Source organism: Panthera uncia, assembly GCF_023721935.1.
Source record: "Panthera uncia isolate 11264 chromosome C1 unlocalized genomic scaffold, Puncia_PCG_1.0 HiC_scaffold_4, whole genome shotgun sequence".
NCBI lineage: Eukaryota > Metazoa > Chordata > Mammalia > Carnivora > Felidae > Panthera > Panthera uncia.
This window is the reverse complement of record NW_026057585.1, coordinates 73,759,168-73,787,136: the sequence shown is the minus strand read 5'-3', so window position 1 is coordinate 73,787,136 and position 27,969 is coordinate 73,759,168. Positions and strand designations below refer to the sequence as shown.

Sequence of the window (27,969 nt, the reverse complement as noted above, 5' to 3'; positions counted from 1 at the left end):
TTCTACTTACATTTCTATGTGCCCCAAACTAGGCTTTTGGGTTTTCACAGAAGAATAACCTTTTCTTCCCCTTGGCTGTTTGTCAAAACATAAGGCTATGCCCTTATTCATCATCAGAATATATCTGCCCTGGGGTGCCTGGGTGGCTCAGTTGGTTGGGTGTCTGACTTTGGCTCAGGTCATGATCTCACAGCTCGTGAGTTCGAGCCCTGCATTGGGCTCTGTGCTGACAGCTCAGAGCCTGGAGCCTGCTTCGGATTCTGTCTCCCTCTCTCTTTGCCCCTCCCCTGTTCACACTCTGTGCCTCTCTCTCTCTCTCTCTCTCTCTCTCTCAAAAATAGACATTTAAAAAATATATATATAAAATACAAAAAAAATTATTTAATAAAATACCACCTGGAATCTCATTTTTCTGAGAAAACCTTCATTAACATCAGGCCACTGGGGGGAATAGAATGCAAGAGGCACTGGTGAACAAACAAGTTGTAAACATGTTGCTAAATCTGAATTTATGTCGGGTCTGAGTAATTTAAATAAGGATTAATTTGGGAGAGGGCTAGAAATAAGGTGAAATGAATATTATACATAATAACATTAGAAAAGTGGGAGGAATCAGGGTTAAAGTCTTTTAAAGTCCGTGTTCTGGGATAGATATTAAATTCATACCTTACTGAAGATGCATGACAAAAACTGAAGGCTACCCACTAAAAGAAACAGACTATGTCACAAGTCACTAGGGAGAGGAAAGGGAATAAAGAGAACTATAAATGCAGTAGAACACAGGAAAGGAAAACTAAAGCAACAAAGGAAAGGCACAGTGAATAGAAGGCAGAACTCAGGGATGTGTCCAAGTATATCACTAATCACAAGAAAGGCAAATGGATTGAATCACTTATCCTGAGGAATAATAAAGTCTGTTATATTTTAGGTTAGTTTTTTAACACGTCAGAAACACTTTAAAACTTATGTTGCAAAAGGGAGATAATTAGGTGCTCTCCAAAAAATAACAACTAACTAACTAACTAAATAAATCTACCCTATGACCCAGCAATAGCACTGCTAGGAATTTACCCAAGGGATACTGGAGTGCTGATGCACAGGGGCACTTGTACCCCAATGTTTATAGCAGCACTTTCAAAAATAGCCAAATTATGGAAAGAGACTAAATGTCCATCAACTGATGAATGGATAAAGAAATTGTGGTTTATATACACAATGGAATACTACTTCGCAATGAGAAAGAATGAAATCTGGCCTTTTGTAGCAACATGGATGGAACTGGGGAGTGTTATGCTAAGTGAAATAAGTCATACAGAGAAAGACAGATACCATACATTTTCACTCTTATGTGGATCCTGAGAAACCTAACAGAAGACCATGGGGGAGGGGAAGAAAAAAAAAAGTTAGAGAGGGAGGGAGCCAAACCATAAGAGACTCTTAAAAACTGAGAATAAACTGAGGGTTGATGGGGGGTGGGAGGGAGGGGAAGGTGGGTGATGGGCATTGAGGAGGGCACCTGCTGGGATGCGCACTGGGTGTTGTATGGAAACAAATTTGACAATAAATTTCATATTAAAAAAAGAGCAAAAAAAAATTTAAAAAAAAGCAACAAAAAACCCAATCAATCGATCAATCAAGCTGATACCTTTTTGGAGAAAAGGAAGAAAGAAGGTAAATTAGTGATGTGATTGATTTATTTCATGAACTAATACTATCTCTTGTAACACGAAATGTTTTATTCAAATAATTTTTTTCAATTCTAGAAATTAGTTATAGCTAATAAAGCAGTAAGCACGTTTAATTAGTTTAAGAGTTATCTTTATGTTGGGCAGAGAAAGGATTAATGTAGTCTGATTTTTGAGCTAGGCCCTTCACACAGCAGCAGTACAAATGTCTTTAAGGTAGGAATTACTGTTTTCTTTGCATCAGGTTCTCCATCTTTGCTGCATTAAAAAAAATTTTTTTTAATGTTTATTTATTTTTGAGAGAGAGACAGAGCATGAGCAGGGGAGTGGGAGGAGTAGAGAGAGAGGGAGACACAGAATCTGAAGCAGGCTCCAGGCTCTGAGCTGTCAGCACAAAGCCCAATGCAGGGCTTGAATTCACACACTGTGAGATCATGACCTGAGCCAAAGTCGGTTGTTTAACCGACTGAGTCGCCCAGGCGCCCCAGTTTGTTCCATTTTAATCAAGAGGGAGAAGGAGATACTTTTTATTCCTCCATCTTTTGTCTTAGCAAAAGAAAGGCCTGGAAATCCATACTTTTCCAAAGCAGAGACTATCAGATTGTTTTTTAAAATCCAAATATAAGCTGCATACAAGATTGAAACCAAATCATTCAGAAAGGATAGAAAATAAAGGAATGGTACAAGATCCACTCAGCAAATAATAGAAAGCTGATATATCAATAATTGCTATAGATCAGGGGTTGCTAAACTTTTCCTGTAAAGGGCTAGATATTAATTATCTTGGGCTTTGTGGGCAATTCAGTCTGTTACAACTACTCTGTTGCTGTAGCATGAAAGCAGCTGAAGACGTGTACACAAATGAGTGTGACTGTATTCTAATAAAACTATTTCCAAAAACAGGCATAAAACCAGATCTGATGTAGATTGCTGACCCCTGTTCTCTTGTATACTGATAATACAGCAGTGAGCAAAAAAGGCAAGATATCAGCATGCGACCCAACAGTAAACAAATAAATGATCATCTTAGGTAACGATAAGCAAAACACTTTTTAAAACCTGTAAGGAGATTGAAGATGATAGGAAACTAATTTGGAGTGACTAAGGAAGTCCTCTGAGAAGAAGGAACCTTTAAACAGAGACCTGAATGCAATGAAGGAAGAGCCTTGGAAAGATCCTGCAAGGGTCCTGAGGCAAGAGTGAGTCTAGCCTGTTGCAAATCAGCAAGTTCAGTGTGGCTGGAGGAAAGATGTGGAGATGAGTTCTGTGCATTAGATAGGTGCCAGACTATGTGAGATTTCACTCTAAATGTGATGGGAAGGTTTTGAAGATTTCGAGAAGAGTGGTATAGTCTGATTTACTTTTGAAAACTTTTCCCTGGCTGTGTGTGGGGAATAGACAGTAGGGATGGCAAGAGGGCAAATAGGGAGACCAGGTAAGAGGCAATTGCCCAGACAGTAGATGATGGTGTTTTGGACTAGGGTGTTGGGAGTGGAGATGCTCCTCTGGGGGGCTGGACTGTGTCAGCCAGAGCAACCTTGGAAGCAACGTGTTGAAGAGGGTAGAGCCACTGTCAGTCTGGATCATTGCTATGGTCTGGGTTTTTGTGTCCTCTCAAAATTCCTCTGTTGAAAACCTCATGCCCACGGTGATGGTATTAGGAGGTGAGGCCTTGGGAAGATGATTAGGTCATTAGGGCAGCGACTTCATGGTTGGGATTAGTGCCCTTAGAAAAGAGGCCCCACAGAGTTCACGAGCCCCTTCTGCCATGTGAGGAAATAAGAAGTCTGCCAGCCTGAAGAAGGTCCTCTCTTGACCATGCTGTCACCCTGATCTCAGACTTCCAACCTTCAGAACTGTGGGAGATTTCTGTGCCTATAGGCTACCCAGTATATGGCATTTTGTTATAGCAGCCTTAATGGACTATGTCACTGAAAACCACGTGGAAAAGAAGCTGCCCACCAACACGGACCACCTGCCTTGTACTGTGAAATGAGGAATAAGGAACTTCTATTTTGGCTGAGCCAATGCATTGGGAAGTCTATTTGTGACAGCAGTTTAGTCTCCTATAACTGACATAGGGGTTGTCATTGAAATATAGGTATATGCTGGAAATATTGCAGATTCAGTTCCAGACTGCTGCAACAAAGCAAGTCAAATTTTTCTGGTTTTCCAGTACATATAAAAGTCATGCCACACTATATAAGCATGTATATGTATATACATATACTATGTATATTATAGTCTATTAAGTGTGCAATAGCATTATGTCTAACAATATACACACCTTAATTGAAAAATGCTGCTTGTGGTGCCTGGGTGGCTCAGTCCGTTAAGCTTCCAACTCTTGATTTTGACTCAGGTCATGATCTCATGGTTCATGAGATTGAGTCCCGCATCAGGCTCCATGCTGACAGCACAGAGGCTGCTTGGGATTCTCTCCCTTTCTCTCTGTCCCTCTCCTGGCTTGTACTCTCTCTCTCAAAATAAATAAATACACTTAAAAATTTTTTTCTTAAAAATGCTAATTGTCATCTGAGGTTTCAGCAAATGGTAATCACCGATCTTAGATTATCGTAACAAATATAATAATGAGCAAGTAGGAAATTTTGTGAAATTAATAAAATGTGTCAGAGACATGAAGTGCACAGGGAGCCATTTTAGAGGCTGCCTGCACATCGAATGTTACAATTTCTGGGGGCAGAGAGAAAAGAAACAGGACAAATTGTGTATTGGCTCTTAAAAGACTCCTTTTGAAAGTGGCATACATTACTACTTGTATTTTGCGGCCAAACAGGTCGCACTGTCACCGCTAAATTCCAAGGGATGGGAAACTGCAGGTCTACCACATCCTGGAAAGAAGTGGGAATCCAGAATATTTGTGACTACTACAGTCACAGGTGCAGAACATGATGTTAACTGGGATTTGTCCTTTAGCCCAGGATGGAAAGTAGGATTAAGAGGTGAGGCATCAAGTACCCTACAATGTAAAAAGAGCCATAAATAACCGGGGGCCAGACAACCTCTCCACTTCCAGGACTTACTAAAAGGTGGCCAAACAGACTTCTCCATCTTCAACCATTTTCCCAGACCTGACAATTTCCACTACAAGATTAGTTAGACAATTCCTAACGACAAGATTAGTTAGAGGGGGTGGGGATGGGAACCAGCAGCCATGAATCAGCCTTGGAGAAGCAGCCCCGCGCCTCCCGAGTTTGGCTCCAAAAACCAAGTGAGAAGGTTTCCAAGAGATTCCACGTGGAGATTGGGGCTGCTTGCAAGGAGATTGGAAGCCTGTATAGAATCAGGAAGGAAGCGGGACGGCCAAATGGACATCACCTTAAGCGTACTGGCTGGAGGCGGGGGACGGGCCCAGGGGGTTAGCAAGGGTCACACTAGGCGGGGCTACGCATCAGAAAACCGTGCAGGAGGGAGGGCCACCCTGAGAATACCTGCCGGCCCAGTGGAGCCTTTGCGGTGACATTCCAGATAGGACCACCGGCCGAATGAGGGGCACCAGTATCCCCATCTCTTAGCTTCAACCCCTAAGCAGCCAGACTCTCAAGTGCCAGGCGCGGGCCCCGAGGTCCTAGGTGCGGGGCTAGCTTCCACAGCGAAGGAGGGAGGCCGTTTTTCCATTGCAGGATCCCAGGAACTGAAATTTAAAAATGACTTTCAGGGCGCCTGGGTGGCTCCAATGGGTAAGCAGATGAGTTGGGCTCAGGCCATGATCTGAGGTTTGTGAGTTCGAGCCCTCCCATCGGGCTCTCTGCTGTCCAGGCAGAGCCCGCTTCAGATCCTCTGTTCCCTTCCCTGCTGGTGCTCTCTCTCTCTCAAATAAATATATATATATATTTTAAAGTGACTTTTCTACCCCCACCTCCGCACCGACAGGGCTGGCCGAGGAACCTCCGCAGACCCTGGGACCATGCAGGTCGGTCACCCGGGGCCTGGGGCCGCAGTGGGGCGGTGCGCCGCGGGGTCTTGTGGGAGGTGCCCTGGGCTCGCTCGGCGCAGGCGCAGTGCTGCCGGGTGGCGGGCTTGGCGCAGGCCGGCGCCGGCTGGTGAGTCCGGGTGGCCCTTCGCATCGCCGCGGTTTCTCGCGGAGAGACTGGGGCTCACAGGGGCACCCTGGGTCAGCAGGAAGATGGAGATCGGAGTGCGGGTGCGATGGAGGGACTTGAACCTCCAAATCAGGGGCCTCGGGAGCTATGGTCCTGAAAAGAATATGCTGCCGAGATTTGGCTGTGGAGGGTGGGAACCTTCCAGGTACTCTAAAGCACTCCAGCTGGCTCTGCTTATCTCCGACTGGGGTTAGTGGCATCTGCCGCCCCAGTGGCTCCAGGACCCCTTTCTCTTTCCGAGTCCAAGTTTGGCTCCACAACCCTGTGCCGGCCGCTCGGGTCTGAGCGCGCCCCCAGGTCTGGCCCGCGATCCCGCGTCTCCCCACAGAGCAGTGTACCCCGGGGGCCTCCCCTCTTTGGTGCCTCAGGTCTCCTGCTTTGCCATTCCTGTGTCCAGTGGTCCCTAGCCTGAGTTCCTGCAGGTATGTATCCTGAGAGGTGCTTAGCGTTAACTCTGACCCCGGCTGGGTTTCCGGAGACTCTTGCTGGAGGGTACAGAGATTTGGAGCCCAGGACAAAGATGCCAGTCGAGGACAGGCTGTAGGAGCCAGCCATGCTGTAATGAATGAAGGCCGCAGCTCCACAGCAGCTGGAACCCATCCTTGAGGGGGCACACCTGTGACCTGAGCCTTGCCAAAACTGAGCCAAGACTGGGGTGTGGAGGAAGATGGGATTTTGGAGCTGCTGGGGCTGCAAGTCTTGGGTCACATGACCACTTGCGGAGAACAGGGAGAGACCGTGGAGGTTTTGACTCAGAACAGAGGAAAGACGAGTTAGCTGAGATGGTGAACCATCTGCAGTGTGGAGAAAAGAAAGCAACATAGGGCAGGATGGTTGAGGGAACGGTTCAGACAAGGCAGAAACAATGGCCACTCTGGGAGCTACAAGGAAGGCTTGATGTCTCATGGCTCCTTTCTCCTCCAGCTCTGCCTCCTTAACTCGCTGACCTTGCCCAGGAGGAAGAAGAGATGACCAATTCCCAGGTGAGATGCAGTTTTCCTTTTTTCAGTCCCGACTCTTGAGGAAGAACATAAGTTCCTCTTTCTCCCTTAGGAAAGGAGAGGGAAACCTTTATGGAGCACTTACTGCCTGCTAGGTACGCTCAACATTGACTTTTCTTTTAATTCTCACAATAGGTGTGAGAAGTGGATATTATTCCCATTTTGCAGACGTATCAACTGGCCCAGTGAGGCTTAGAGACTTGTCAAGTTCAATAAGCTATTAAATGGGGAAGCCAGTATTCATCTCTAGGTCCCTTGTGTCTGCTGTACATGTTGTCAATGGACAGGTCTTCTCATCCATGGACTGGGCGTAAATTGTCCACATCCGAAGGGCTGGGTCTAATCCATGAAATTAAGGACTCCAAAGAGAATGCTCCCTTCTGGCCTGATACCCTCCTTTTAAGTTTGTTCTCTACCTAACGCGTTGCTCCTTCATTTGTCCACTTAGTTATGGTTGCTCTTTTTATTTGTAAGAGCAAGACAAATTGACTTAGATACAGTTCTTCAAAGTATGTGGTTTCTTTGAGGGAGACTTATATATACATGTGTAAAGTGGTGATTACGACTCATGTATACACTAAGTAAAATGAAAGAAGCTATATTTAAGTGTCAGTGGTATCAGTGTGAGAGAAGGGTGCCCGAGGAAGACTTCGGTGAACTTTTGTTTCTTAAAGAGAAGATTTGAGTATATGAACTTCCATACCTCTTTCAAGTCTTTACTTTTTTTGTTGTTGATAATTGCTTATGGCCTAACATATGGTCAATTTTTACAGCGTTTCATGTGTGCTTGAGTAAATTATGTATTCTCTAATGTTAGGTGCCAATGTCTATATGCGTTCATTTATTTTTGTTTGCTTGACCCATCAATAATTTAGAAAAAAAAATGTGTGGAATTTCTTTGAGTAGTAGGTATGTCAGTTTCTCTGTACAGTATTTACACTTTAAAAATATGCAATTCATGGGGGCACCCGGGTGGCTCAGTCAGTTGGTTGAGTGTCCGACTTCGGCTCAGGTCATGATCTCATGGTCTGTGGGTTTGAGCCCTGTTCTGTGCTGACAGATCAGAGCCTGGAGTCTGCTTCCTATCCTGTGCCTCCCTCTCTCTCTGCCCCTCCCCCACTCTCACTTTGTCTCACTCTGTCTCTCAAAAATAAATAAATGTAAAAAAAAACCTAAAAAATGTAATTCATGGATGTTTTAAGAGGTATATACAAATTTAGAGTTGTGATATCTTCATGGAGAATTGGATTTTTAAAAAAATCTCTATGTAGTGACCTTTTTTTTCACTAGTGATGCTTTTTATCTAGAAATCTACTTTGTTTGATATTGATATAGCTATTCTTTCTTTTGGTTGTTATTTGCCTGGTTTATCTTTTTCCATACTTTCAACTGTTTCGTGGCCTTATGCTTTAGGTATATCTCTTGTTAACTATTTATTTATTTTGTGTGAGAGAGAGAGAGTTTGAGCATGAATTGGGGAGGGGCAGAGTGGGGGGGTGGTGAGAGAGAATCCCAAGCAGGCTCTGCACTGGCAGCACAGAGCCTGACTCGGGGCTTGAATCTATGAACCATGAGATAATGACCTGAGGAGAAATCAAGAGTCAGATGCATAACCAACTGAGCAATCCAGGCACCCCTCTTGTTAACAGTTTAAGGCTGAATTCTCCCTCCTCCTCCTCAATCTGATCATCTCTGCTTTTTTAACTGGCAAGTTTAGTCTATTTACATTTAGTGTAATTATTGATGTATTTGATGTGTTTATACTGTCTTACATTTTAATTATATTTGTCCATTTTTTGCTTTTTTCTCCTTTCTTACCTTTGATTTTTCTTATATATCGTTTTTTTAAGTGGCAAGGGTTTTTTTTCCCCCTCTTGTTTTAAATTTATAACCTAAATCTGTTCTTTTGGTGATTATCCTTGAAATTGTACCATATATTTGCTAGTCTACATTTAAACAACTTTCAGGGGTGCCTGGATGGCTCAGTTGGTTAAGCATCTAACTCTTGCTTTTGCCTCAGGTCATGATCTCAGGATTGTGAGGTTGAGCCCCACGTTGGGCTCTGTGTTGAGTGTTGAACCTACTTAAGATTCTCCTTTTCCCTCTCTCTCTCCCTGCCCCTTCCCTGCTCACTCTCTCACTCTCTCTCTCAAAAAAAAAAAAGGTAATAAACAACTTTAAGAATATTGCAGAGACTTTAAAACTCTTTGTTACTGATTGTATCCTTGCTTGACTTATAAGCTATTATTTTTCTGCATTTTAATTCTGTTTTTTAACTTAATAAATTAGATATTATTAGAATTATTATTTTGTACAGTGTCTGGATTTATGTACATATTTATCACTTATTTGCTTGCCATTCCTTCTTAGCCTTTTGGGATCAATTTTCTTTTTCCTCAAGTCCATTCTTTAGAAGTTTCTTTTTTTTTTTAAGTTTATTTATTTATTTTGAGAGAGAAAGAGAGAGAGCACAGGGGAGGGGCAGACAGAGAGGGAGAGAGAGATTCCCAAGCAGGTTCCGAACTGTCAGCACAGAGCCCTACACAGGGCTCGATCTCACTAACTGTGAGATCATGCCCTGAGCTGAAATCAAGAGTCAGATGCTTAACCAACTGAGCCACCCAGGTCCCCCCAGAAGTTGCTTTTTAATGCCCTCTTTAGATGTTCAATTTGTTGTTTTTTCACAGTTGAATGTGATTTCCAGGTAATTTCTTTGCTTGATCGTTTTATGGTTGCCTTTTTAATTTTTTCAACTAATTCATGTATTGCTGCTCTGATTCCGTATCTGGTGGTTTAAATATCTATAGTTGTTGGTAGTCTAAATTTGTTTTCTGCTGACCCTCACCTTTGGTGACTTAAATTGTGAACTCACTGATTGATCTTAATATACATGAGTCCGATGAGAAATTTTCTGCCAGAGGGAATTTGCTTCTATTTCTGGTAGTAGCTTAGAGGATGCTACTAACATGGGATGATTCCAGTTCCTTAGAGTCAGTCTAAACCCCCCACCCTGCAGCTGGCACAAGGTTCTGTGTCACATAATAGTGCTGCTGTCGGCATCTCTCTGTGGGACAAACCTATGCCTTCCAGCTGCCTCCCACTGTAATTTCAGCTCACTCTGCGGTTTTGTTATAGTTTTCATTTTCGGTTTTGGGGGAAAAGAATAATCCTTTTTCATCGTTTCTAGTTAGGTGAAATTACTTGTTTCAGTAAAATAGTGTGATTGACCTGTCGAACTCCCAAATATGTATTTTTTAGCTTAAATCCAATTTAGTTAACATAGTTTAACAATGATTTAAGGAATAGAATTTAGTGATTCATCACTTGCATATAACACCCATTGCTCATCCCAACAGGTGTCCTTTTTTTTTTTTTTTTTTAACGTTTATTTGTTTTTGAGAGAGAGAGAGAGACAGAGCACGAGCAGGGGAGGGGCAGAGAGAGAGAGAGACACAGAATCGGAAGCAGGCTCCAGGCTCTGAGCTGTCAGCACAGAGCCCGACGCGGGGCTCAAACCCACAAACCGTGAGATCATGACCTGAGCTGAAGTCAGATGCTTAGCTGACTGAGCCACCCAGGCGCCCCACAAGTCTCCTCCTTAATGCCCTTTGCCCATTTAGCCATCCCGCCACCCAACACCCCTCCGGCAACCTTCAGTTTGTTCTCTGTATTTAAGAGTCTCTTATGGTTTGTCTCCCTCCCTGTTTTTATATTATTTTTGCTTCCCTTCCCTTATGTTCATCTGTTTTGTATCTTAAATTCCACATGAGTGAAATCATATTTGTCGTTCTCTGACTGACTGATATCGCTTAGCATAATACCCTCTAGTTCCATCCACATTGTTGCAAATGGCAAGATTTCACTTTTTTATCACTGAGTAATATTCCATTATATATATATGTATACCACATCTCCTTTATCCATTCATCAGTTGATGGACATTTGGGCTCTTTCCTTACTTTGGCTATTGTTGATAGCCCTGCTGTAAACATTGGGTGCGTGTGCTCCTTGGAAACAGCACACCTGTATCCCTTGGACAAATACCTAGTAGTGCTATTGCTGGGTCGTATGGTAGTTCTATTTTTAATTTTTTGAGGAACCTCCATACTGTTTTCCCAGAGTGCCCGCACCAGTTTGCATTCCCACCCGCAGTGCAAAAATGTTCCTCTTTCTCCGCATCTTCACCAACATCTGTTGTTGCCTGAGTTGTTAATTTTAGCCATTCTGACAGATATGAGGCGGTATCTCATTGTGGTTTTCACTTCTCTTTCCCCGATGATGAGTGATGTTGAGCATTTTTTCATGTGTCTGTTAGCTATCTGGATGTCTTCTTTGGAAAACTGTCTATGCATGTCTTTGCCCATTTCTTCATTGGATTATTTGTTTTTGGGGTGTTGAGTTTGATAAGTTATTTATAGATTTTGGATACTAACCCTTCATCTGATATGTCATTTGTAAATATCTTCTCCCATTCTATCAGTTGCCTTTTAGTTTTGCTGATTGTTTCCTTCACTGTGAAGAAGCTTTTTATCTTGATGAGGTCCCAGTAGTTCATTTTTGCTTTTGTTTGCCTTGCCTCTGGAGACGTGTCAAGTAAGAATTTGCTGCAGCCAAAGCCAAAGAGGTTGTTGCCTGTTTTTTCCTCTAGGATTTTGATGGCTTCCTGTCTTACATTTAGGTCTTTCATCCATTTCGAGTTTGTTTTTGTATGGTGTGAGAAAGTGGTCCAAGTTTATTCTTCTGTATGTCACTGTCCAGTTTTCCCAATACTATTTGCTGAAGAGAGTGTCTTTTTTCCATTGGATATTCTTTCCTGCTTTGTCAAAGATTAGTTGGCCATACTTTTGTGGTCCATTTCTGGGTTCTCTATTCTGTTCCATTGATCTATGTCTCTGTTTTTGTGACAGTACCATACTGTCTTGAGGATTACAGCATTGTAATATGGCTTGAAGTCTGGAATCGTGATGCCTCCAGCTTTGGTTTTCTTTTTAGGATTGCTTTGGCTATTTGGGATCTTTTCTGGTTCTGTATAAATTTTAGGATTGTTTCTTCTAGCTCTGTAAAGAATGCTGATGTTATTTTGATAGGAATTGCATTGAATGTGGAGATTGCTTTAGGTAGTATCAACATTTTAACATTATTTGGTCTTTCAATCCATAAGCATGGAATGTTTTTCCATTTTTTAATGTCTTCTTCAATTTCTTTTATAGCTTTCTATAGGTTTCAGTGTACAAATTTTGCACCTCTTTGGATAGGTTTATTCCTAGGTGTTTTGTGGTGAACTTATAAATATTTTTACATCTGGTTTAGTATTTTTCAACTTTACTAGTAATCCAAGAAATGTTAATTATAATATAATGAAATGGCATTTTTGCCACCTATCACATTGGCAGATAGGTGTTTTTTAGTGCTTTTTAAAAATTTATTTGAAAGAAAGTGCACGCACATAAGTGCGGGAGGGGCAGAAAGAGAGAGGGAGAGAGAGAATCCTAAGCAGGCTCCATGCTGTCAGCGCAGAGCCTGACATAGGTCTTGAACTTACAAACCATGAGATCATGACCTGAACCGAAATCAAGAGTTGGACTCTTAACTAACTGAGCCACCCAGGCGCCTCCAGGTATGTGTTTTTTAAAAACACTTTCTGGTAAACTGAGACTGCCAAATACTTTTAAATTAAATGTCCTTTTGCCACAAACTTTTTGGAGGGCTTTGGGAAATATGTGTCAGAAGTCTTTAAAGTGCCTATATCTTTGACCTAGCAATTCTACTTCTAGGAATCTACCCAAAGGAAAAAGTTGATAAGTAAATACATTTGAAATACAGTGATAAAACTTGCAGTATCAGTATAGTAATAAAAATTGGGAAGAAGTTGAGGTGTTCAATATAGGGAAATTGTTAAGTAAATAATGATGTAACCATAACATGAACCACTCTGTCGCTATTAACAAGGTGTAGAAGGGGGCGCCTGGGTGCCTCAGTCGGTTAAGCCTCCGACTTCAGCTCAGGTCACGATCTCGCGGTCCACGAGTTCGAGCCCCGTGTCGGGCTCTGGGCTGATGGCTCAGAGCCTGGAGCCTGCTTCCGATTCTGTGTCTCCCTCTCTCTCTGCCCCTCCCCCATTCATGCTCTGTCTCTCTCTGTCTCAAAAATAAATAAACGTTAAAAAAAAAATTAAAAAAAAAAAAAAACAAGATGTAGAAGAATAGTTACTAACAAGGGAAAATGTTCATGATATTTTAAGAGAAAATTATTTTTAAGCTGTAAAGAATATTCCCAATTAAAAAATCTACATATGTATGCCAGAATATAAATAGCAGTTCTTTTGGAAAATGTGATTATGTATTTTGTATTTTTTTTCCTGTAGTTTTCTCTTATTTTCTATAGCACTTTTGTTATCAGAAAAAAATAGCAAATGAAATGTGACTCCCTTTTGGGGGGCAGAGGGTTATTAGAGATGTTTGTTGTTTTATTATCAAGTTTTCTTACCATATATGAATAGTAATTATATTAGTACATACCCTGGTGTGGGGGGGAGGTCATAATTTAAGTTGTCTAGCCTAGAATGCAAGCTAGCACTCTGCCAAATTAGTGAGCTACATTGGTGGGGTTTTATATATGTAAAGAGAGTACGCAGCATTGAGAAAAAAATCCCCAACCAAGTGGTAGTACAGCTGTATTGCACAGACATTCTAGAAACAAGGAATATGAAGAAGAACCAGAGGTTGTACTTTCTTTACATAAGATCAACCAGAACAGAGACTTAGACTATATATTTATATCAGCAGTTAATTTATGTGTGTTAGTACTGCTCACTGAGTGTAGGATCTTTATAAACATGAGACATTTCAACACTGCCAGTGGTTTTTCCACATACTTGGTAGTGGTACAGCTGTATATACACTTGATGTTACTTTTTCTTTAACAGCCGAAATAAAACCTAGCGTTGGGCGTTAAAAACTGTGGCTTTAGGCATTTATAATGATACATCTCTATTATATTTAGGAATGCATTTTAGAAAACAACAAAATGTAACTGATGTGATTATTCATTATTGACTACAGATAAATCCAATTTTATATTTGTAAATTTATAAAACAGACTCTTTAACAAATAGTCAATATCCTGATATTCAAGACCAAGCCAAAATATTAGCATTGTTTCTATATTCAAGACCAATGTGAATATTTTCATTTTTACAGGGAGTTCCCAAACGCTTCTCATGATTAAGAATTGAAATTGGCTGATACAGGGGCAACTGGGTGGCTCAGTTGGTTGAGCATCCTACTTTGTCTCAGGCATGGTCTCATGGTTTGTGAGTTCTAGCCCCGCATTGGGCTTTCTGCTATCAGTGCAGGGCCCGCTTTGGATCCTCTGTTCCCCTCTTTCTCTGTACCTCCCCCACTCGCACTCGCTCTCTCTCAAAACTACATGAACATTAAAAAGAGAAAGAAAGAAAATGAGGGCTACTGTATGAACACGCCTAATTACTGGGAATTTATTTCGATCAGCTTTGTTTCTGAGGTTGCTATATCTCTGGATGTAGCAATTTTGCATTAATTCACTGCATGAATAACAAATGACATAGAGGAAATAAGTTTGTGATGATTGAGAAACAGAATTAAGATAGGGGCTAGTTATCTAGAACATATGTCTTAAATATATCTTTTTAAAACTACCACTTATTTTGCCAGCAAAAAATGGGTTTATTCAAGAATAGCAGAGAATTGCAACCAGAGACAAGCAAGCTAAGGCAAAGCCATAGTCAAGTCTATAGAACAAAGGAGAGGAATGCTCTTTTATAGAGGAAGGGGGTGGGGGAAGTTGGGAGGGCTGTTATAAACAAAAAGTCCATTGGAGTAAACTAGGAATTTTGAATAGTGGCTTTTTAAAGTTTATTTATTTATTTTCAGAGAGAGGGAGAGAGAGAGAGAGAGAGAGAGAGCGCGCGTGCGCGAGAGACAGCACCCACGCACAAGCAGGGAAGGAGCAGAGAGAGGAGAGAGAAAAAAATCCCAATCAGGCTCCATGCTATCAGTGCAGAGCCTGATGTGAGGCTCGATCTCATGAACTGTGAGATTATGACCTGAGCCAAAATCAAGAGCCAGACACTTAACTGAGCCACCCAGGTGCCCCATATAGTGGCTGAGTTGTGACAGCCTCTCATTGGCTGGGCTGTTGTCAGGGAAGGAGGAAACCTTTCTTCCTTCTGCTGGGATAGCGAAGTAGTAGCTAAAGTAGTGTGGACTTGCAAGGTACCGGTGCTTCTGTTGGGTCTGCAGTTTATCGGCTGGTAGTGTGTGAGAGCTCCCCCTGCTGGCCTCCTGACTCCATTCTAACCGAGGTTTCCTTTATTAATTTTCAGTCTTTAAGTCACATATAATACATAGTCCTAGAAAATGAGTTATGATTATTATACACTGAATATTATTGATGCTGATGTTTGAATTTCAAGATTGACAAATCATTAGTGAATTATTTTAAATCTTTATAAAAGGCATTGAATTTCATTCTTAGAGTCTTCCTACAGTACAACTTAATCTTTCTTCTAGAACCATAATAAATACAAATAAGCACACTAAAAGATCTGTCACATCCTTATTCATATTGGTTGTCTTATAGTACAGTAATTGGGAAGAAAAGCACTAGCTTTTCATTAATCCCATAAAATCATTTTCAGTTCATAGGACACATGCTCGTCTATTGTGCAAACTGCCAGTTCTTATGAAGGGCATTTTAATACCTAGCCACTCTATTTGGGTATGAATGCAGCTATGTTTACAGTCAGTAGTTAGTCTATAAGATAGTTCAAGAATCTATAAGTTTGCTTGAAAATAGGAATGATATCTTCCTAGTCAAGTAAGAACTATAAATTTTGTGAAAATGGGGGTCAAAAGATCATCAATATGATCAGAAGGGTTTTGAACTCCTAAGCAAATGGCTGTTGTTTTAAAAAAAATCATCATCGCATGTTGATATGTTATTCTCATTTTGGTTTATATTTCGTCTGTTTATTTCACCAATGCACCCCAACTACCTAAACCATTGTCCTTTAGAAGGGTTTTTAAATTGGACGTTTATTTTCTTTTTTCTTTCTTTTAATTGAAGTATAGTTGACACAGAAGTTTATTTTATTAAATGTTGTTTTGCCATCCTGTGAGATGATCACATAAATTTTCCTTTTTCACTTGCTATGATTACATAAGTAATAGATTTTTCTAATGCCAACTGTTCAAATAGCCAAAATCCTCATTAGCTAAAAGGAATTTATTGAGGGATATTTGGTAGCTCGCAGACTCTCTTCAAAGGCCAGAAAGACAGGCCTGGAAGCCACACAATTTGGAACGATGCTCAAATCCCACAGTTGGACCATCCCAATGGAGCAACCACTTCTGCTGGGCACTCAGTTTGCACTGCTGACCCAGGGCTGCAAACACCACCCCTAGAACATTTGCTTCGACTGCTTCTGTAACTAGATGCCTCTGATGCTGTCCTTACTCTTTCCAACCATTAGCTTCTGAATTAAAAACTTGTGCAAGTACCTCTGGTTGGCTGATCAAGCTACGAGGGATGCTGGCAAGCAAGTTTCTGGCTTTTATCTTGAGGACACACAGATTCATAAGGTGAAAAATTCCTTAGACTTAGGGTGTTTAAAGTTGCTGGGTTGCCAAAAAAGAATGATAGATCAAGGGATCCTTAGATTTGTTTAATAATAAATGTATCTGTTAGCGTGCCTAATTAGGCAGAGTTCAGTGAACTTAATGTTGAACTATAACTTTGAAATGAAATGGAAGCTGGTTGTGTAGATAAATAAGTATATAAAGAATATGGACATCTTCAAGTTTGTATCTAAAACAGATAAAACACTATGGGTGGGGGAAAGGGGCCTGGTTAAGGCTGCAACACAAGTTTTGGGCGGCTGGGTGAATGGTGAACTCTTCACTGTGATAAGAAACAGAGGAGATGGAATGTGTATGTACTTGTGTGTTTGCGTGTGTGTGTGTGGAGGGGGAGTTAGAAGACACTTTGAAGTGCCTCTGGGACATCCAATTAAAGAAGTCTAGAAGAAAGATATCAAGGTCTGAGACAGATCCAGGTTAAAGATACAAATTTATGAGTTGTCACCATGTATGTGGTGACTAAAGTCATGGGCTTGGTTAAGATCATCCAGCCAATATGTGACAAAAGAAGAAAAAGAAGGTAACTAGAGAAAAGTCTTGAGGAACACAACTATTTAAGGACTGGTCACAATAAGAGGGGCCAGAGTAGAGGTTATGTTGCAGGGAGGCAAGATGGTATAAACTAGTTAGGTGAGGTGGTGGCTCAGAAAAGTGGTGTCAGCAGAGAGAAGAGAGATCTTTAGGAAGATTTAGTGATGGAGCAGGTGTGAGAGAGGACACAGAGGAAGGAAATGATGGTGCCTCTTTTGCTGACTTGAACATCTGAGTGGTGGAGGTGTGGTTGCCTGAATTAGGGAACATTGGGAGGGAAGCAGATCTGGAAAGGGAGATAAAGTCAGAATTGAGCAGGTTGATTTAGATGGCTTTGAAACATGCAGGTGGGTATTTATTTCATTTGGTAGATATTAATAGATTACCTACTTCACACTGGATGTTCATCATGTAGCTAATGGGGTCTGGAACTCTAGGTCTGGCTTGAGGTCTTGGCTGCCAAAGTGCATTTGAGAGTTGCCAGTATTTGAAAGCATTTGAAGTTGTCAGAATAGATGAGATCACATAGGGAGAGCGAGAGGAGGGCCTGGGAACCCCAACATTGATGAGTAGAAAAAGAGATTGAGAAAGAGTGATCAGAGAGTCAGGAGAAAAACTGGGTTGCTATAATATCCAGGCTCTAGGAGGAGAGAGTTTTGAGGAAGACCATGTGGGTGGAGCCAAATAATGTGAAAAGTCAAGCATAAAAAAGCTTGAAAGCTTTCCATTGGATCTATTAGCAAGGAAGTCATTGATTATCTTAATGAGGATTTCTAGAATTGGGAATGTTAGATCAAAGTATATGTTTGATAGATACCGCCAAATTGTTCTCCAAAGTTTTTACCTGATGTTGATTGGCCATTTATTTTTCTTTTAGAGATTATTCAGATCACTTTTCACTTGTACGGTTTTTTTTTTTTAAGTTTATTTATTTTCAGAGAGTGCATGTATGAGTGGGGAAGGAGCAGAGAGAGAGGGAGAGAGAGAATGCCAATTTTTTCTTCTAATTGACTTTTAAGAGCTCTTCGTATTATTAGGGTTAGTGAACCTCTGCATAAGATGTTATCTTTTAAAATGTTTTAGTTTTTTAATGTTTATTTATTTCTGAGAGAGAGAGACAGAGCATGAGCAGGGGAGGGGCAGACAGAGAGGGAAACACAGAATCCAAAGCAGGCTCCAGGCTCTGAGCTGTCAGCACAGAGCCCGACGCGGGGCTTGAACCCATGAACCACAAGATCATGACCTGAGCTGAAGTTGGAGGCTTAACCAACTGAGCCACCCAGGCACCTCTCTTTTAATTATTCTTATGTCTTGGGGCAGAACTCTGAAGTTTTCTTTATTCTGTCTACCTTTGTCAGTGTTCCCAAGTTTAGCCTTTTGTACCACAATCATTGGTGTAGATGCTTAAGAGGAATTACTGTTCTTTGGTATTTTAGGAACCTGTTACATTCAAGGATGTGGCCATGGACTTCACTGAGGAGTGGAGGCAACTAGACCCCACACAAAGGGCCCTACATAAAGAGGTGATGCTGGAAATCTATGACAACCTGGTCTTAGTGGGTGAGGACAACCACTCTTTGGAGGATTTTTGCTACCATGGTGTTTAAAATCTGTGGGCTCTTAAAGTTTTTAACTAAGTAAGGGCTTGAGATTCAAATATCAGAGTATCCAAATCACTATTTAAAAAAAAATTTTATTGAAATATAGTCGATATACAATGTTGTATTGGTTTCAGGTGCACAACATAGTGATTTGACAATTCTATACATTACACAATGATCACCATGATAAGTGCACTTACCATCTGTCACTATGCAATGTTGTTACAATATTATTGACTGTCCCTATGCTGTAGTATTCATCTCCATGACTTATGTATTTTGTAATTGGAAGTCTGTACCTCTTAATCCCCTTCACCTATGTTGCCCATCCCCCTTTCCATCTTCCCTCTGACAACCACCAGTTTGTTCTCTATTTATGAATCTGTTCTCTGGGTTTTTGTTGTTGTTGTTGTTGTTACTGTTACTTCGTTTGTATTGTTTTTTAGATGCCACATATAAGTGAAATCATAAAGTATTTGTCTTTCTTGTCTGACTTGTTTCACTTAGCATAGTATTCTCCATCCATGCTATTGCAAATTGCAAGATCTTATTTTTTTATGACTAAGTAATATTCCATTGTATATGTATATACCTCATTTTCCTTATCCATTCATCTGCCAGTGGACTCTTGGATTACTTCCATATCTCAGCTATTGTAAATAATGCTGCAGTGAACATAGGGCTGTATATATCATTTTGAATTAATGTTTTCATTTTCTTTGGGTAAATATCCAGTAGTGGAATTACTGGATCCTATGATATTTCTGTTTTTAAATTTTTGAGGAACCTCCATCCTGTTTTCCATAGTAGTTGCATCAGTTTGCATTCTCACCAACAGAGCATAAGGCTTCCCTTTTCCCCAGATCCTCGCCAACACTTAATTCCCTGTTTGGTACTAGCCATTCTGACCGGTATGAGGTGATATCTCATTGTGGTTTTTATTTGGATTTCCCTGATGATGAGTGATGTTGAACATCTTTTCCTGTGTCTGTTGGCCATCTGGATGTCTTCTTTGGAACAATGTCTAATCGCATCTTCTGTCCGTTTTTTAATCAGATTGTTTTTTTGGTGTTGAGTTGTAGAAGTTTTTAAATATTTGGATATTAACCCCTTATCGGATGTGTCATTTGCAAATATCTTCTCTCATTCAATTGGTTGCCTTTTTGTTTTGTTGATGGTTTCCTTTGCTATGAAAAGCTTTTTATTTTGGTGTAGCCCCAATAGTTTATTTTTGCTTTTGTTTCCCATGCCTCAGGAGACATATCCATAAATACGTTGCTAAGGCTAACATCCAAGAGATTACTGCCTATGTTTTCCTTCAGGAATTTTATGGTTTCGGGTCTCATATTTAAGTCTTTAATCCATTTTCAGTTTATTTTTGTGTATGGTATAAGAAAGTGGTCCAATTTCATTTTTATGCATGTAGCTGTCCAGTATTGAAGAGACTATCTTTCCCCCGTTGTATATTTTTGCCTCCTTTGTCATAGATTGACCATATATAGGCGTGGGTTTGTTTCTGGGCTCTCTATCCTATTCTGTTGATCTTGTGTCTATTTTTGTGCCAGTATCACACTGTTTTGATTGCTGTAGCTTTGTAGTATATCTTGAAATCTGGGATTGTGATACCTCTAGCTTTATTCTTCTTTCTCAAGATTGCTTTGGCTGTTCAGGATCTTTTGTGGTTCAATATGAATTTTAGGATTATTTGTTCTGCCATGAAAAATAGTATTGGTATTCTGATTAGGATTTCATTGGTAGCTTGCTTTGGGTACAGTGGGCATTTTAACAATATTAATTCTTCCAATCCACGAGCACGTATATCTTTCCATTTGTTTATGTTGTCTTCAGTTTCCTTCATCAGTGTCTTATCATTTTCAGAGTATAGATCTTTCATGTCTTTGGTTAAGTTTATTCCTTGGTATTCTTTTTGGTGCAGTTGTAAATGGGATTAATTTTTCTTTCTGCTACTTCATTATTAGTGTATAGAAATGCAAAGATAAAAAAGAAATGCAGCAGATATCTGTATATTAATTTTGTAAACTCCAACTTTACTGAATTCATTTATCAGCTCTAGAAGGGTTTTTTGGTGGCGTTTTTAAACATATCATATCATGTCATCTGTAAATAGTGACAATTTTACTTCCTCATCAATTTGGATGCCTTTTATTTCTTTTTCTTGTCTAATTGTTGCAGCTAGGACTTCCCCTACTATGTTGAATAAAAGTGGTGGGAGTAGATATCTTTGTCTTGTTCCTGATCTTTGAAGAAATGCTTTCAGTTTTTCACCATTGAGTATGATGTTAACACTGTGTTTATCATTTATGGCCTTTATTATGTTGAGATATTTTCCCTCTAAACCTACTTTGTTGAGAGTTTTTATCATGAATGGATGTTTTACTTTGTCAGATGCCTTTTCTGCATCTATTGAAATAATCCTGTGGTTTTTATCCTCTCTCTTGTCAATGTGATGTATCACATTGACTTATTTGAGAATATTGAACCACTTTTGCATCCTTGGAATAAATCCCTCTTGATCATGGTGAATGATCCTTTTAATTGTATTGTTGAATTTGATTTGCTTATTATTTTGTTGAGGAATTTTACATGTGTGTTCATCAGGGATATTGGCCTAGAGTTTTCTTTTTTTATAGTGTCTTGTCTATCTTTGTATCAAGGTAATTCTGGTCTCATAGAATGAATTTGGAGGCTTTCTTTCCTCTTCTATTTTCTAGAATAGTTTAAGAACAGGTATTAGCTCTTCATTAAATGTTTGGCAGGATTTATCTGTGAAGCTATCTGGTCCCAGACTTTTATTTGTTGGGAATTTACCAATTCAATTTTGTTAATTGAATCAGTAGTAATCAGTCTGTTCAGATGTTTTATTTCTTTCAGATTTAGTTTTGGATGAATGTGTTTCTAGGAATTTATCCATTTCTCCTAGGATGTGCAATTTGTTTGCATATAATTTTTTAATAGTAGTGTCTTATAATTCTTTGTATTTCTGTGGTCTCAGTTATTACCTCTCCTATTTCATTTCTGATTTTATTTATTTCAGTTCTGTTTTATTCCTGATGAGTATGGCTAAAGGTTTCTCAGCTTTTTTTTTTTTTTTAATCTTTTCAAAGAACAGTTCTTGGTTTCATTGATCTTTTCTATTTTTTTTTATCTGTATCATATACTTCCACTCTATTATTTCCTACTTTCTCCTAACCCAAGGGTTTGTTCTTTTTTTAATTCTTTTAGGTATAAGGTTAGATTGTTCATATGAGATTTTTCTTGTTTCTTTTGGTAGGCCTGCATCTCTATAACCTTCCCTCTTAGAACTCCTTTTGCTGTGTTCCAAAGATTTTGGACCATTATGTTTTCATTTTCACTGGTCTCCAAGTATTTTTTGTTTCCTCTTTGATTTCTTCATTGATCCATTGGTGTTCAGTAGCATGTTGTCTAGCCTCTGTGTGTTTGTGTTTTTTCGTGTTTTTTTTTTTCTTAGTGTTGTTTTCTAGTTTCATATCGTTTGGTCAGAAAACTTGCTTGATGTGATTTCAGTCTTAAATTTATTGAGACTTATTTTGTGGACTAACGTGATCTATCCTGGAGAATGTTCCATGTGCACTCAAAAAGAATGTGTATACTGCTGTTTTTAGATAGAACATTCTGTATATATCTGTTAGGTCTGTCTGGTCTAATGTATCTTCCAAAGCACTGTTTCCTTAATGATTTTCTGTCTTGATCATCCATCTATTGATTTAAGTGAGGTGTGAAAGTCCCCTGCTATTGCTGTATTAGTGTCATTTTTTCCCTTTATGTCTGTTACTATTTGCTTTATGTATTTAGGTGCTCCTATATTGGGTGCATAGATATTTTCAATTGCTATACCCTCATGTTGGATTGATCACTTTATCATTATGTACTACCCTATTTGTCTCTTGCTACAGCCTTTGTTTTAACGTCTATTTTGTCTGATATCAGTATTGTTATTCCAGCTCTTTTTCCCTTTTTATTGCATGGGTATCGTTTTCCATTCCTTCACTTTCAGTCTCTTTGAGTCTTTAGGTCTGAAGTGAGTCTCTCATAGGCAGCATATAGATGGGTCTTGTTTTTTAATCCATTCAGTCACCCTGTCTTTTGATTGGAGCATTTAGTCTATTTACATTTAAAGTAATTATAGATAAGCATGTACTTATGGCCATTTTTTTTTTTTTTTTTTGGTTATAGTTCTTCTCTATTCCTTTCCTCTTCTCTTGCTCTCTTCCTTTGTGGCTTACTGGATTTCTTTAGCATTATGATTGGATTCTTTTCTCTTTATTTTTTGTGTATTTATTTTAGGTTTTTGATTTGTGGTTATCATCATAGACTGTGTAGATAGCAATCTATTTTTTTATTAAACATTTTTTTATTGTTTTATTTTTTATTTTTTTAAATTTATATCCAAATTAGTTAGCATATAGTGCAACAATGATTTCAGGAGTAGATTCCTTAGTGCCCCTTACCCATTTAGCCCATCCCCCCTCCCACAACCCGTCCAGTAACCCTCAGTTTGTTCTCCATATTTATGAGTCTCTTCTGTTTTGTCCCCCTCCCTGTTTTTATATTATTTTGTTTCCTTTCCCTTATGTTCATCTGTTTTGTCTCAAAGTCCTCATATGAGTGAAGTCATATGATTTTTGCCTTTCTCTAATTTCACTTCACATAATACCCTCCAGTTCCATCCACATAGTTGCAAATGGCAAGATTTCATTCTTTTTGATTGCCGAGTAATACTCCATTGTATATATATACCACATCTTCTTTATCTATTCATCCATCGATGGACATTTGGGCTCTTTCCACACTTTGGCTATTGTTGATAGGGCTGCTGTAAACATGGGGGTGCATGTGTCCCTTCGAAACAGCACACCTGTATCCCTTGGATAAATGCCTAGTAGTGCAATTGCTGGGTTGTAGGGTAGTTCTATTTTTAGTTTTTTGAGGATAAAAAAAATGTTTTTTAATGTTTATTTATTTTTGAGAGAGAGAGGCAGAGTACAAGCAGGGGAGGGGCAGAGAGAGGGAGACACAGAATCCGAAGCAGGCTCCAGGCTCTGAGCTGTCAGCACAGAGCCTGGAACAGGGCTTGAACTCATAAAACTGTGAGATCATGACATGAGCTGAAGTTGGGTGCTCAACCGGCTGAGCCACCTGGGCACCTCTATAGCAATCTATATTAAGTTGATGGTCACTTAAGTTCAAACAATATTCTTTTTTAAGTTTATTTATTTATTTAGAGAAAGCATGTGAGTGGGGCAGAGAGGGAGAGAGAGAATCCCAAGGAGGCTCCATGCTGTCAGTACAGAGCCCAACGTGGGGTTTGATCCCGTGAACCATGAGATCATGACCTCAGCCAAAATTAAGAGTCAGATGCTTAATCAACTAAGCCACCTGGGCATCCCAGTTTGAACAACATTCCAAAAGCTTTGGATAGTATGGACATTTTAACAATACTTGTTTTCCCAATCCGTGACCATGCTGTATCTTTCCATTTATTTGTGTTGTCTTTTTTTTTTTTATTTAAAAAAAAAATTTTTTTTTTCAACGTTTTTTTTTTTTATTTATTTTTGGGACAGAGAGAGACAGAGCATGAACGGGGGAGGGGCAGAGAGAGAGGGAGACACAGAATCGGAAACAGGCTCCAGGCTCCGAGCCATCAGCCCAGAGCCCGACGCGGGGCTCGAACTCACGGACCGCGAGATCGTGACCTGGCTGAAGTCGGACGCTTAACCGACTGCGCCACCCAGGCGCCCCTATTTGTGTTGTCTTTAATTTCTCTGATCAATGTCTTATAGTTTTCAGAGTATAGGTCTTTTACCTCCTTGGTTAAGCTTATTCCTAGGTATTTTATTCATTTTAGTGCAATTGTAAATGAGATTATTTTCTTAATTTCTCTTTCGGACACTTTGTTATTGGTGTATAAAAATGCAACAGATTTCTATATATTGCATTTGTATCCTGCAACTTTATTGGATTTATGTATCAGTTCTAATAGTTTTTTGGTGTAGTCTTTAGGGTTTTCTATATATAGTATCTTGTCATCTGCAAAAAGTGAAAGTTTTACTTCTTACTTACCAATTTAGATGCCTTTTATTCCTTCATCTTGTATGATTGCTGCAGCTAGGACTTCCATCACTATGTTGAATAAAAGTGGTGAGAGTGGACATCCTTGTCTTGTTCCTGACCTTAGGAGGAAAGCTCTCAGTTTCCCCCTATTGAGTTGGATGTTCACTGTGGGTTTTTCATATAAGGCTTTTATTTTGTTGAGATATGTTCTCTCTAAACCTACTTTGTTGAGTGTTTTTATCATGACTGGATGTTGTACTTTGTCAAATGCTTTTTCTGTGTCTATTGAAATGATCATATGGTTTTTATCCTTTCTCTTATTGATGTGATGTGTCACATTGAATTGATTTGTGAAAATTGAACCACCCTTGCCATCCAGGAATAAATCCCACTTGATCATAATGATTGATTTTTTCATGTATTGTTGGATTCGGTTTGCTAATATTTTTGTATCTGTGCTCATCAGAGGTATTGTCCTATAGTTCTCTTTTTTTGTGATGTCTTTGTCTAGTTTTGGAATTGGGGTAATGCTGGCCTCATAGAATGAATTTGCACATTTTCTTTCCCTTCTATATTTTGGAAAAGTTTGAGAAGAACAGGTATTAACTCTTCTTTAAATGTTTGGCAGAATTAATCTGTGAAGCCAACTGGTCCTGGGTTTGTTTTTTGTTTTTTGTTTTTTGTTTTTTGTTTTTTTTTTCTGGGAGTTTTTTGATTACTGATTCAATTCACTGCTGGTAATTGGTCTGTTCAAATTTTCTATTTATTCCTGCTTCAATTTTGGTAGATTGAAGGTAGTTCAATCTAGCAATTCCTAGGTAGCTTTCTAGGAATTTATCCATTTCTTCTAGGTTGTCCAATTTGTTAGCATATAATTTCTCATAATATTCTCTTACAATCCTTTGTATTTCTGTGGTGTTGATTGTTATTTCTCCTCTTTTGTTTCTGATTTTATTTGAGTCCTCTTTTTTTGTGATGAGTCTGGCCAGAGCCTTATTGATTTTGTTGATCTTCCCAAAGAACTAGCTCCTGGTTTCATTGATCTGTTCTATTGTTTTTTTTAGTTTCTGTATCATTTATTTCTGCTCTAATATTTATTATAATTTCTGTCCTTCTGCTAGTTTTGGGTTTTTTCTTCTTTTTCTAGCTCCTATAGGTGTAAGGTTAGGTTGTGTAACCCTCACCTTAACCCTATCCCCAACCTTGCTTCCTGAGGTAGGCTTGTACTGCTGTAAACTTCCCTCTTAGAATTGCTTTTCCTGCATCCCAAAGATTTTGAATCATTGTGTTTTCATTTTCACTTATCCTTATGTATTTTTTGATTTTTTGGTTGATCCATTCATTGTTTAGTAACACATTATTTAACCTCCATGTATTTGTGCTCTTTCCAGATTTTTTCTTGTGGTTGATTTCCAGTTTCATTGCATTGTGGTCAGAAAAGATGTATGGTATGACTTTGATCTTTTTGAATTTGTTGATACTTGTTTTGTGGCCTAATATGTGATCTATTCTGGACAATGTTCCATGTTCACTTGAAAAGAATGTGTATTCTGATGTTTTAGAATGGAATGTTCTGAATATATCTACTAAATCCATCTGGTCTAGTATGTCATTCAAAGTCACTGTTTTCTTATTGATTTTCCTTTTAGATAACCTGTCCATTGATGTAAGTGAGGTGTTAAAGTCCCCTACTAGTATTGTATTACTATCAGTTTCTTTGTGTTTGTTATTAACTATTTTATGTATTTGGGTGCTTCTATGCTGGGTGTCTAAATATTCACCATTGTTATGTCTTCTTGTTGGATTGTCCCCTTGATGATTACATAATATCTTTCTTTGTCTCTTGTTACAATCCTTGTTTTAAAGTCTATTTTGTCTGATATAAGTATTGCTACTCTGGCTTTCTTTTCACATCCATTTGCGTGATAAATGTTTCCCATCCCCTCGTTTTTTAAAAAAAAGTTTATTTACTTAGAGTGTGAGCGGGAGAGGGGAAGAAAGAGAGGGAGAGAGAGAAAATCCCAAACAGGCTCTACACTGTCAGCATGGAGTGTGATGTGGGGCTCGAACTCATGAGTTGTGAGATCATGACCTAAGCTGAAATCAAGAGTCAGACACTTAACCAACTGAGCCACCCAGGCACCTCCATCCCCTTGCTTTCAATCTGCATGTACCTATAGATCTGAAATGAGTCTCCTGGAGGCAGCATATAGATGGGTCTTGTTTTTATTATCTAGTCCATCACCCTATATCTTTTTATTACAGCATTTAGTCCATTTACATTCAAAGAAATTATTGATATTTTGTTGCCATTTTGTTGTTTTATGGTTGTTTTTGTAGATCTTATCTGTTCCTTTTTTCCATTGCTTTCTTCTCTCACCGTAAGTTGGCTTTCTTTAGTGATGTACTTGGATTCCTTTCCTTTCTGCACATTTATTACTGGTTTTTGATTTGTGGTTACCATTAGGTTTGTATAGAACATGTTCTGCATATAGCAGTCTACACTAAGTTGGTGGTCACTTAAGTTTGAGTCCATTCTTTACTCTTTCCCACCCCCTACATTTTAGGTACATGGTGTCATACTTTACATCTTTTTTTGTTGTGAGTCCCTTGGCTGAGTTTTACAGATACACTTATTTTTACTGCTTTTGTGCTTCCTACTTTTCTTATTCTTATGATCTTTCCTTTCCACTCAGAGTCCCCTTTAACATTTCTTGTAGGGCTGGTTTAGTGGTCAAGAACCCCTTTAGCTTCCGTTTGGGAAATTCTTTCTCTCTTTTATTCTCAATGATAGCCTTAGTGGATAGAAGTATTCTTGGCTGTAGATTTTTTTTTTCTTTCACCCCTTTGAACATATCATGCCATTCCCTTCTGTCCTGCAAAGTTTCTACTGAAAAATCCACTTATAGCCATATGGGGTTTCCCTTGTATATAACTGTCTTATCTTTTGCTGCTTTCAAAATTCTCCATTGCTACTTTCTGCTATTTTGATAACTGTGTCTTGGTGTGAACCTCCTCGGGTTGATTTTGTTGGGAGATCTCAGTGCCTCCTGGATCTGGATATCTTTCTCCCTCCCATAGGCCCCAGACATTTTTCCAGCTGCTGCTTCTACACTGCATCTCCATGGGTTGTCTGTCATGCTAGCTCTTTAATGGCAGTGACTCTGTTTCCTATTGCCCTCTGGGCTCTCCTAGAGCAAAGCCTGCTGATTTTTTTTTTTTTTTTTTTTTTTTTTTTTTTTTTTTTTTTTTTTTTT

General features: G+C 39.3%; 1 long non-coding RNA gene across 1 annotated transcript in view; it reads left to right on the top strand.

The window, feature by feature from the left end:
- The first annotated feature begins 5,708 nt into the window (after positions 1–5,708).
- Positions 5,709–27,969, top strand: part of LOC125913540 (uncharacterized) — a 30,729-nt gene continuing 8,468 nt past the window's right edge. Inside the window, exons 1-3 of the long non-coding RNA XR_007455044.1 lie at positions 5,709–5,749; positions 6,734–6,792; positions 18,455–18,541. This is a non-coding gene — a long non-coding RNA (uncharacterized LOC125913540). The remainder of the gene's footprint in view (positions 5,750–6,733; positions 6,793–18,454; positions 18,542–27,969) is intronic.